Source organism: Lynx canadensis, chromosome X (assembly GCF_007474595.2).
Source record: "Lynx canadensis isolate LIC74 chromosome X, mLynCan4.pri.v2, whole genome shotgun sequence".
In the NCBI taxonomy this organism is placed as follows: domain Eukaryota; kingdom Metazoa; phylum Chordata; class Mammalia; order Carnivora; family Felidae; genus Lynx; species Lynx canadensis.
Genome location: NC_044321.2, coordinates 107506257 through 107518380, shown reverse-complemented (window position 1 = coordinate 107518380; position 12124 = coordinate 107506257). Strand labels below are relative to the sequence as shown.

At 43.7% G+C, this 12124-nt stretch overlaps 1 protein-coding gene across 1 annotated transcript in view; it reads left to right on the top strand.

Annotated features, from left to right (window-relative positions):
* GPC4 (glypican 4) overlaps positions 1–12124 on the top strand; it is a 109659-nt gene that overhangs the window by 74805 nt on the left and 22730 nt on the right. The window lies entirely within an intron of this gene.

The window sequence follows — 12124 nt, the reverse complement described above, 5'->3', positions numbered from 1 at the left end:
AGGTCATGATCTCACAGTCTGTGAGTTCGAGAGCCCCGCGTCGGGCTCTGTGCCGACAGCTCAGAGACTGGAGCCTGCTTCAGAGTCTGTGTCTCCCTCTCTCTCTGCCCCTCTGCTGCTCATGCTCTGTCTCTCTCTGTCTCAAAAATAAATTAAAACATTAAAAAAAATTACAGAGAAAAGTTTCTCTTGCCCTTCCCTACCAGGTTTCACATTCAATAAATGTTTTAATAATACTGTATCAGTTTCAAAACTGGTCATGAAAATGATTATGAAACTCTAGTTCGTTTCTTCTAACTTCAACTATGGCATAGACAATAAAGGTAGTGAGAACAGATTAAATTTCTTTTGAGGGAATGAATAGTAGTTGAAATGTGTTTGGTCTGGTGATCAGAACAGGTGTGGGATATGTTGCCTATTTCCTCCAATTTGGGTTTTCTGAGATAATGAAATGCTTTTGTATGGTAAAACGTGACTGCTATCCAACAAACCATAAGCCTCACGTGGGTGTGCTGTGTTTGTTGACTGATTTTTAAGGATGGCCGTTAGGAACTGCTAACACTCCTCAGGCCTAAAGATGATGGTGAGTAAAATCGTACAGAGGTTGTCTTGATGCTCAGAAATCCAAGGGCAGGGTGCTTTGCTCAAAGAATTGTCCAAGCCGTTGTAAAGGACAAGCCCGAGGTTCTTGGGGTGAATGGAAGAGAGAAGGTTGGACCGAGCAGCAGGATGGCAGCTGGAGAACCATGATGGGGCTGCAAGGTGGTATAAAGAAGGCTGAGGGTGAGTCCTGAGGAAATAGGAAAGGGACCCATGGGAACGTACAAGGTCAAGCAACTTCAAAGGAGCATCTTTTGCTATTTTCCAAGCTTATGGTATAAATTTAGGGGCGCCTGGGTGGCTCAGTCGGTTAAGTGTCCGACTTCGGCTCAGGCCATGATCTCGTGGTTCAGGAGTTCGAGCCCCGTGTCGGGCCCTGTGCTGACCGCTCAGAGCCTGGAGCCTGCTTTGGATTCTGTGCCTCTCTCTCTCTCTCTCTCTCTCTCTCTCTCTCTGCCCCTGCCCCCCCCTCCCTGTCTCTGAAAAATAAACAAACATAAAAAAAATTAAAGTGGTGACCCCGAGCACAGGCAACTTAAAACCTTTAGTCTTGTTTATGAGATACCCACTTCTTTCTAAGACAGGAACAATTGCTTGTTATAAACTTTTCAACAAAAACAAAATTTGTAGGCTTTTTAGGGGATTAGCCTTCGTTAACCAGAGACCATCCCATTACCCCAAGTTTCCATCATTCCGCCTTGAGAAGCTCCGGAGTTCAGGTGCCAAATGTGGTGTTTCGAAGCCAGTTCCCTCATCCCTAAAGGCTTTTTTTTTTTTTTTGTTCTACACGTTTAGTTTTCTGTTTGCCCATCTGAAGAGATTATACAGTCTGTAAATTCATTTTTTAGAGTTTAGAGAATTGTGTGTGTGTGTGTGTGTGTGTGTGGGAGAGAGAGAGAGAGAGAGAGAGAGAGAGAGAGAGAGAGAGAGAGAGAGAGAAAATCTGAAGCAGGCACCACGCTGTCAGTGCACAGCCCAACATGGGGCTCGATCCCAAGGACCGTGACATGACCTGAGCCAAAATCAAGAGTCGGTCGCTTAACAGACCGAGCCACCCAGGCGCCCCTGTAAATCCTGTTTTAAGTTGTCAACTGTGTGCAGGTGTGTGTTGTCAGGCTCGAGTGAAGTACAGAGGTACACGTTCAGGCAGCGCATCTCCCCCACAGAATTCTCGGGTTTCTCACATTTTAAACCTGCACATCTGAGTCTAAGGTCTCACCTCTTTATTTTTCCACACTGTAATCTTCTCTGTCCACTCTTTAACTTACGATGTTCGGTGCCAGAAATCCATCCTAGGCTAGACACCTAGAGCCGGGAAGCGATAGTGACAGAGCTGGCTGCTCCCCCTCTTGGCGAGTTCTGGGATTTTTTTTTTTTTTTTAAGGAGAACTGCTAATTAACATAGCTGAATCGGTTGTCTCATGAATATGCTAATCACATGCGCAGTTCAGGGGGCTTTGAAAGAATTGCCAGGCAGAGGAATAGAAATAATAGAAGTGGGGCGTAATCCGTGTTTTGGGACCACAACATAAAGGCCCACCCCAAAATGTCGTGTTTTGTGAGAGACTAGTTGTTTTTAAAAGAAGCATGGTTCAAACAACCCAAATAGATTAAGAAGATTAGAGCTGCCGTGTTCAGTATATCTCTGAATCACGTAGTAAAACTGATGTTAACAAGTATGCGAGTATATTTTTGCCCAACTTCCCGAATCAAACGGTTTGGTTTGCATGTTGAAGAAATCTTAAGGAGATAGGTTGTCTGATGCTAGCCCATCGCGAAAACTCTGTTGATTCATCATTTTAGGGAGCAAATGGAGTAACTTTGGGAGACAGCACACTGAATTGTCAGCCTGGTTCTGACATTTGCTGGGTCTCAGTTTTCCCATCCATAAAATGAGGGGGTTGAGCTAGATGCTCTCTAAAGACCCTTTCAATTCTAAAAATTCTGTGTATCTTCTAAACATGTGACTAGACCAGCTGCTTTAGTGAAAGGTCTTACAAGATGTTAATTAGCCGCCTGTCTGGTACCCTCTATTTTCCCGCTATGATTTCTTAACTCCACTACTCTCCGCAGGTCTTTGAAAACCCTCCCTTGAGCCTGAAGCTTGTTAACTCGAATAATAGTAGAAATTTTCTGAATTAGCTTAAAACGCACATAAAAGAAATAATTGTCTGTCCCATCTATCTGCATGGGCCAAGTGCAAATCAAAGTGGCCACCCTTTCCTTAAGCCCTCACGCCCCCTTGTTTTCTATCATTTCACAAAGGCAGGACATGTCACACTCTGCAGATTTAGCCAAATCTGTGTTTTAATCACTGACTGGAAATTTCCCAGACTTCATACTGGCCATCCACTTCATTAGGCCAGTCGGATAACCAGCGTGGAGGTGCAGGGAGTTGATGGCATTAGAATTCACATGCCCACGAAATCGGTGACCTCGGTGGGAGGAAGCTGGCCGCTCACCTTAAAAGGCAGATACGTCCAACCCAGCTTCATGGCCATTAGCCAAACTGAAATTTCCGGAATTGCCCTGACCTCTGACTTTATTTTTTCAGCTGCATGGTTTTATTATTTTCCTTTGCACATCCATATTGACTTTATAACCAAAGGCCCCCTGGGAGGTTTTTACATTAAAAAAAAAAAAGTCTTGGGCACCTGGGTGGCTCAGTTGGTTGAGCCTCCGACTTCAGCTCAGGTCATGGTCTCGCTGTCCGTGGGTTCAAGCCCCGCATCGGGTTCTGTGCTGACAGCTCAGAGCCTGGAGCCTGGTTCGGATGCTGTGTCTCCCTCTCTCTTGGCCCCTCCCCCACGTTCTCTGTCTCTCTCTCTCTCTCTCTCTCAAATAAATAGTAACCTTTGTTTAAAGTCTTAAATATCCTCAAAATAAATGTGTCAAAGAAATGTCTAACGTACATACAACCTAGGGTCGCTTTTTCATCCTCACCTCAGATTTCATCCGTTGAGGCCTTTTTAAGAAATGTGTTGCCTTTTCAAACTTCTGCCACAGTGCAGTGGACAACATTTCACAGCCACAAAACTACAGAGAGAGACCCGAGGCCTTCTGGCCATCCTGCAAATGTAGCGCTCTTTTCCAGATCATAATAGTAATGGTCTTTGATTTCGTTGGGAAGCCCCACTCCCCTTTCCTTTACGATTCTATTTTCTTTTCCTTCCATGCTAACTCTTTTATAATCTCTCTGTGAAACTTGATGAAAAAGAGCCACTGCCAGCTTTACTGTAATCAAATCAAGAGCTCAGACAAAACACACACATTTCTGTATTGACAAAGGTTTTCTGCCTTTTGAGTTGTTATCTGAAGTGTGACCAATCGTGGCCGTAGCATTGGCGCTCTGGGCGGGTTGCAAATACTTGTGCAGCTTCCAAGGATCCCTCCGCCCGGGGCGCTTTCGCCGCGGGCCTCTGCTGTTAGCTTTGACTTCTTTAGAAGTCAAGGCAGCAGCAAGAAGCAGCTGATCTGTTTGGAGGCAAGTAAATAAATGGAAGAGCTTCAGCTGAACTGCTTTTATCTACTTTGTTGGTTCATTGCACTCTGAGCCTGGGAGTTTAGAACGCTGTTGTTCCTCTCTGCCCACCCTCTTGCGGGCAGCTGTCTGTCCAGGCAAAGAAAGGGGCGTATTTGATCTAGCACTGACTCCCGACTGATTGACTGGGAGAATTCTCAAGCCGGTCAGGCCTTTCTTGTTTATTGTCCCTTCCCGTCTCCGTCCCCCCCCCCCCCCCCTTCGCTTGAAAGAACTAGCAAAGCCATCGAAACTCTCGGAATAAATATGACTCAGACATGTGACTCAGGTGGAGTGCCACGTGGGCACACCTTTTCTGGAGGTCAGTCTGTCAGAAGTTTCGAATGCATTCCCAGCCTTTGATTTACTAATTCCACGTGTAGGTATTTATCTCAGGGACAGAAAGGTCTGCGGTCAGATTGATGTACAAGGGCGTTCATCACAGCATTAACCTATAATAATGAAAAACAGGAAATCGGTCTAAGGGTCCCATAACGATTGTGACCTGTCCGTACAGTGTCATGTATACGCAGTTGTTACAAAGCGATGTTTCTTTTTAAAAAAAATTTTTTTTAATATTTATTTTTGAGAGAAAGAGAGCACGTGCGAGCGTGAGTGGGGGAGGGGCAGAGAGAGACCGCGACAACCCAATGCAAAGCAGGCTCCAGGCTCTGAGCCGTGGGCACAGAGCCGGATGTGGGGCTTGAACTCATGAACTGCACGATCATTACCCGGAGCCAAAGGTGGACGCTTAACCGACTGAGCCACCCAGGTGCCCCACAGGTGATATTTCTGAAGAATCTTTAATCACATAGGAAACGTTAACCATTACGGTGTTACCTGAGAACAGGGTACAAATACGGTATGATTTCAAGCATGTGATGCATATCTTCATGGGGAAAAGAGGTAATTTGATAAACCATTGTTGCTCTCTTTTAGCGGTGGGATTGTGGGCAATTTATTTACATTTTTTTCATACCTCTCCGTACCTTTCAAATTGCAATAATTTGAAAGGGATACTTGATAGGAAAAAAAAATCATTTTTATGAAAAATACAAGAAGTGCTTTGGTGGTGTTTGAAGAAAATGTTTTTTTTTTTCTCCTGAAGTATCAGTGCTCACTGTAGACCATTTGTAGACCGCAGAAAAATGCATGGAAACTTCCAGCAATTAAGTTAAATGAATAGAATAAAGGGAAATAAAGTAATGTTTGGATACATGAAGGTATAGTATTTTTCTGGCTATAAAATGTCACTGAATGATTTGGGTGCTCAAAATTGAGCAGTGTCTATTGAAAAAAATTACCCCAGGTCCCTAACACTCATTGTGTCTATGTCAACGTTGGCCCTACCTCATGGTGTTTTGTGCAGGTAGATGCAAATTAGCATCATAACTGATTATGCTGCGTTTTGTCCTGACTTTTCTCTTGATATTAATTAGGTCATGAGCACCTAGACTGTATGATGAGGTTTGTATATGAGGCCATACAGTAGATCCACATAGAGGTTAGTATATGGAAGTTACCCTCCTGGGGTAGCTTCAGCATCCCCTCTGCCTTCTCTGGGCACTTGAATGAGCAGAAACATGGGTGTTAAAGGAAACTGGCTGGTGTTGGGTAGACCCTTAGTATGGATGGGACGAGGTCCAGTACAAGGGGCCTTACAGTATTTGTCCCATGTCTCTGGCTACAGTAGCATGAGACAGGGGCCATGAGAGATCAACATAAGGAGCTTTAGCGTTCGAAATGCATTAATTAAGAAGATCAACCTACTTTGGCAGGATCCCTAGCACCTTTTCATATGTTCGCAGCCCCTAGTAAGGCCTGCACTTGGCAATTGTCTTGTCATCAACCTAGGAGAGGTCTATCGAGATGCCACCGGTTGATGAGTGTTAGTCAAATACATGTCCTTTTATTTAAAAAAGCTTTGGTTAAAGTTTATTTATTTTGAGATAGGACACGCAAGGGAGGAGCAGAGACAGAGGGGGGAGAGAGAGAGAGAGGGAGGGAGGGAGGGAGGGAGGGAGGGAGAGGGAATCCCAAGCGGGCCCTTGCACTGTCAGTGCAGAGCCTGATGCAGGGCTTGAACTCACAAACCATGAGATCATGACCTGAGCCAAAATCAAGAGTTGGATGTGAGCCACCCAGGTGCCCCATGTATATGTCCTTTTCGTACACCATGCCCTCCCAGGCACTTTTGGAGTGTAAGATTATGCCAGGATAGAGGAAAGTCCCTGCTGAAAACTTAAAATACAGAGACTACTGAAAAAGTAAGACAGGAGGAGATGGTCAAAGACCAAAGTTTCAGTTTGGTTTCAGTCCGTAAGATGCTTTTTTAATTTCCGTTTGCTCTGACGTTTATAGATGCTTATGTCAACCATTCTTTATTAACGCGTGATCTTGGGTGAGGGGGTGAATAGAACTCTCGGAGTTTTCTTAACAGTGAGAAAGGTATGATTTGTAGCACTCACAGGCTTCTTTTCTCAGGAATTTCGTCGAGGTGGTAACTTACTGTTTGCGCACCATACCAGGGCTGTGAAATACAGTCTTTACAGTAAAGAGGAAATTAATCCATCTGTGTAAAAAGCAGCTTCATAATAATATAAATACAAGGTGGTAATTTGTAGCACCACGCCAAACGGATTGAATAGAAAGGGCTTCCAGTCTCTGTAGGTCATGGGTTAGTTCTAGAATGTTTTCTAGCTCATTAATCAATGGCCAGTCGATTGTTTATAATGGAGTAACTAATGGCATTGAACAGCAGAACCGGGGGCCTTTTGACCTGTTTCGAGAATTTTGAATGTTTATTTGATGCAAGACAAGTGGCTGTACGTGATGTTCTTTTTCGTTCTTTTAAAAGACAGGATATTTATGGAGGAAACTCGTATATGGAAAAGCTGCCTTCTCATCCTAGTTTTTCCCATGTTAAAGTGATACTCCTGACATTGAGGATCATCGCATTTTAGAGCTGGAAAATACTTAGAGTCCCCCAGCTCGATGTACCGAGCAGACTCCAGGAAAAGAAGGCGGTGTGCAAATGACATACGCGGGGAGGCTTGGGGACCGACCTGCCGCTTATTTCTTAATTTTCCTTTCCCCAGTTCTTGGCTTACTCTAATGCCCTGATCCGTGTTTATCTACGTGCGGTGTGTGTGATACTCCCTCCTAATATAATACAAAACCTGTTCGATGGGTTGAGGTTTCTGTCTTTGCTGTGTTTCAGTGGCAGCTGCCACCGTCGTAGATGTCTGAGATGTTTCACAGCATTGGAAGTCAGAGTCGTTAAGCATTTCCCTTGACTAAATTGCTCCCAGTTGTGTAAGGCCTTGGGTCTTCCTAATCCATCTCCAGCCGCTTTGGCTTCATTTACGTACCCGGAGCTGGATACTATTTGACTCTGCCAGGAAAGATGAAAACCAGCTTCAAAAGAAAGATTTAAGTGATTGTAGACAGGAAGACACTCTAAAGGTGACAAAATAGCCCTGGACAGTTGACAGAAAGTGTCCATTTCTTGAGCATCTCCTACGTGCTGGCCATCATCCATGTGAGATGAGTAGTGACCGCCTCATGTTATGGATGAGGCAACAGAAGATCAGAGAGGGTAGCTCCTCTGTCCATTCCGGGTCACACAGCTCATCAATGAGAGGTCCCATGCTTTTCCCCCTGTGTCACGCCGGGTTGGATATGTATAGCATGTTGCGGTGTTTATTTCCACCCCCATGTCAGGTGCACCTTCATGAGACCTGGGAGTAGCTTGGTCCTTAGAACGTAAACACTTAAGCCTCCAAACTGGAAGCTGAAGGAGAAATAAACCCTGGTCACAGATACCATATTTTCAACGCTTATACACAGTCTTCTTCTCTCTGACTGTCTCTCAGCCACTGGTAGCATCAGTTGAAACACACTCCCTGCCCGGCATTTTTCATGAATACAAGCAGTTGCCACAGGGGAGACCTAATGCCAGTTAACTAAGCTTCTGGTCGTTGTGGAATTCTGGTTTACACTGCTCTAGCTGGTTCTCTCTGAGCCATGAAGTGTCTTACACTTGGCTTCAGACACAATGATTAAGAAGGAATGACTGCGAGGTGTCTTCATGCCTACGCGGTTCTTTGTTAGCAGTTAAGCTCTGACCCTGATCCTGATTTCTGAATAATGGGGGAAAAGTGGAGATGAACGTTACAACCATTTATGAGGTTGCTGTTGATGGCTAATGGACCGGGACCTGAATGTCTAACCCACGTTCTAGTCCTCATTGTAGAAGGAAGTGTCCTAGGAAGGAAAGGGGGAGAGGGGATGTGAAAGAATTCTTTAACAATCTACGAAAGCTGCTAGTTTGATAGGAGTAGCAGATGTAAAAGCTTTTTCTCCCGTTTTCTCTTTTTTTCTCCTTAGAGCAAATTATTATGCTTTGATATTGTACCTGATTGGTATGGATTTTAATGCTTATTTATTTGAGCGGGGGGGCAGAAAGGGGGAGAGAGAGAGAGAGAGAGAGAGGGAGGGAGAGAGAAAATCCCAATCAGGCTCCACACTGTCAGTACAGAGCCCAACCTGGGGCTCAAACTCACGAACGGTGAGATCGTGACCTGACCTGAAATCAAGAGTCAGATGCTAACCGACTGACCCACCCAGGTGCCTAGTAATTGGTATGGATCTTGTTTTATTTATTTTTTAATGTTTTTTTTGTTTGTTTTTGGGGGGAGGGGCAGAGAGAGAGAGCAGAGGATCTGAAGCAGGCTCTGAGAGCAGAGAGCCTGATGTGGGGCTTGAACTCATGAACCGTGAGATCGTGACCTGAGCCAAAGTTGGGTACTTAACTGCCTGAGCCACCCAGGTGCCCCTTAGTATGGATTTTAGAATTTAAACTATGCCTGCCAACCTTGCAAGGTGTCCGAGGCAAATGGCATAGGCCACATAGTCCAACCGAACAGGACCATAAGAAGTCCAAAGAGAAATTAGTTTGGGTTCTTGGGATCCCTTCACTTTTGTTCTGTTAACTTCCATAGGTGAAAGAGACGAATATTTTAAAACTTGCTATATGAAACGAAGGATTAAGGATTTTATAGATGCTTTAAAAATCTCTGGGGCACGTAAAACCACGTGTGGAGGGTTGGCGGTATAGTGAAGGTGAATTGGATGAAGGAAATTTGTCTTTCTGGAAATGCTGACCGGAGTCTGATTCGGCAAGAAGGTTAAAGTGCATGGTAAAACAGTGTGCTTTGATTTGAGCCCCTAATAGCCACTCAGTAAATACTTGTCAAATTGCATAGCCATTAGGAGGGATTAAATTATCAGATTTTAACTTGTTATATCAGTTTTATACAATTTCTATATATAGCCCACTCCAACGATCTTTATATTTGCAACTTATATAGCCACACTAAAGAGTCTTTAAAGTGTGAAGGAAAGGAAATGAATTTTCTGAACAATCAAAGGAATTAGAATTTAATATGTATGTAGCGCCAAGCTAATCTCTTAAAGTTTAAATTAACATAACACACAGCGCATGTACTTCTCACACACACACACACACACACACACACACACACACACCCTTTCTAGACCGGATTTGAGTCATGGGAAACAAAGTAAGGTCCACGATGGTGTTAGACAGAGGGCATGCCGGTTTGAAATCGGTTCTCCTCTTAATTAGATCATTTCTCTTATACTCCAAAGCTATGTTATACAGAGCTACACCAACCCATAGGTTTTTGATCTGAATGACGAACTCTAAGACTTTTATTTTTGTCCATAAAATGTTTAGTGTCTGAGCATTTCATTGACCTGGAGCACTTTGAAGCCTGAACAACGAACTCTGACATTTTATAGATGTTTTCAATTAAAATACCTTTGAAATGCCACTCTGCCCCTACCCTTAAAACCTGTGGATGCCATTCACTAGAAATGCGAGTATTCAGAGTTACTTATTAAGTGAGTCATCAAAGCACAAGTCAAATAATTTTCAACATCCTACTTCTACGCTAAATGACGTGTGCCAATTTTATGAGCACTATAATAAAAATCCAATATTAAGGAAGGGCCTGTGGTTACCTTTGGAATCTTCTCTTTTGGATCGTGAAATATTAATAGCACTGGATTGACAGAAGGCTTGCATTTTGATCTCAATGACCAGGCTTTGTTTTTCCAGTATGTGGGAGCTATGTGTGCAACTCATTGGACACGTACTAAGGTCTCTTCTTACCGCAAGACTCCCCAGCTTTGAATTCTAGAAAAGTGCTACCTGCATCCACACACTTAGTAGAGACTTCCGCACAGGAACATTTGTCCCCCCGAAAGCATCATAAATCATACCCAAGAATGCAAGAAAAGAAATTTTAAAAACCCAACTCATTGGGAAGACATTTTCCTCTAATTAAAACGCTTAACCCACATGCTTCATATTAGCACAGCCCTGAGCTGGTGTTGATCCCTATTGAGAGGTGAGTGGTTCTCACATGTTAGGGGAAGCAGGGTTGTAGATGGTTGGGCTCCATCCCCAGGGCCTCGGATCCAGTGGGTTTAGGGTGGGGCCCAAGAACTTGGCATTTCCAACAAGTATCCTGGTGATGTTGGTGATGCTTGCCCGTCTTGGGGCCACACTTGAGAATCACTTAGGATTTTGGAGAGAATCAGAGGCCTCTCAGGTACCTGATTTGAATAATGCTTTTCATATAGTTCCCCTATCTCCTTGTGTTCTTTCTGGTCTAATTCCAGGGAGAGAACGTTGGTAAAAATGCCAGACTGTGCAGTTGTAATGGAGGTGAGGAGTTGACTTGGCCTCCCAACCTTTTTTTTTCATTTTTTAAATTTTTTTTTACCTCTTCGGAGAGAATCCATTTTCCTTTCTCTCCTTGAAGAAAGCCTAGGAAATACAAGATAAATGGTAGTAGAGAGAAAAACTCAACCAAAGGAAAAGGAAAGAGCCGTTCTCTGTGCAAAACCACCCCCACAAACAAAACACACATAGTTTATAAAGCTGGAATGCAGAAGACTGTGGACTTCAGCCTCAAGCATCGAGCAACTATGCGTGGTGACGAGTTAGGGACATAGGTATGGAATCTCTTGGAAGTAAGCAAAGGCACGCATCCCCTCCAAAAGGCTTCTGTGTTTCCAGTGCAGGTTTTGAGAAACTATTTGAAGGCAGCTTTCAGCCTCTGATTTGCCTGCCAGTATGCTTTCCCATTATGAGAAGATAATGGCTTTGTCACCCTATTGCATTTTGATAAGATTGTTAATGTTCTTCTGGCTTTGAAAGAGGCACCATATTTTCTTTGCTGCTCCATGTTTGGTTGGAGGCACTTTTTTTGGTTAAGTTTATTTACTTATTTTTGACAGAGAGAGAGAGGGAGGGAAGGAAGGAGGGAAGGAGGCGGGGAAGAGCACGGGGCGGGGGTGGAGAGAGAGAGACAGACAGACAGAATATGAATGAATGAATGAATGAATGAATGAATGAATGAATATCCCAAGCAAGCAGAGCCCTATGTGGGGCCTGAACTCACAAACTGCGAGAGCATGACCGGAACCAAAACCAAGAGTCAGATGCTTAACCAACTGAGCCACCCAGGCACCCCTGGAGGCACTTTCTTAATTGATGTCCTTATATTTTGCTTCGGTATTTATTACATTTCCTGCTTATAAACTTGATGTCATGAAGTGTTTATTTTTATACCAACCATAGATTCTTGAAGAATTATTGATACAGATGCACCATTAGCTCTTCTCTTCTCTGACCTGCCTAAGAAAAGCTTCAGGAGAAACTAATTTGCCATGTGTACTTAAGAGATTACTATCTTTAACACTCAGGCCAAAAAAGTAAATCCAAAATAACCAGGAATTCTTATTTATTTTAGTTTTCCCTGTTGTCCTATAAATATACCAGATCTGTGGTTGAGTCTGTGAGACATTTCTCTCTCTCTCCTTCCCCACTTCCCGCCAAGAATCTCATGATGTTACCATATGAATCCTTTAAGAACCCAAGGTCAGCTTGGATACCCCAATTTGTACTAA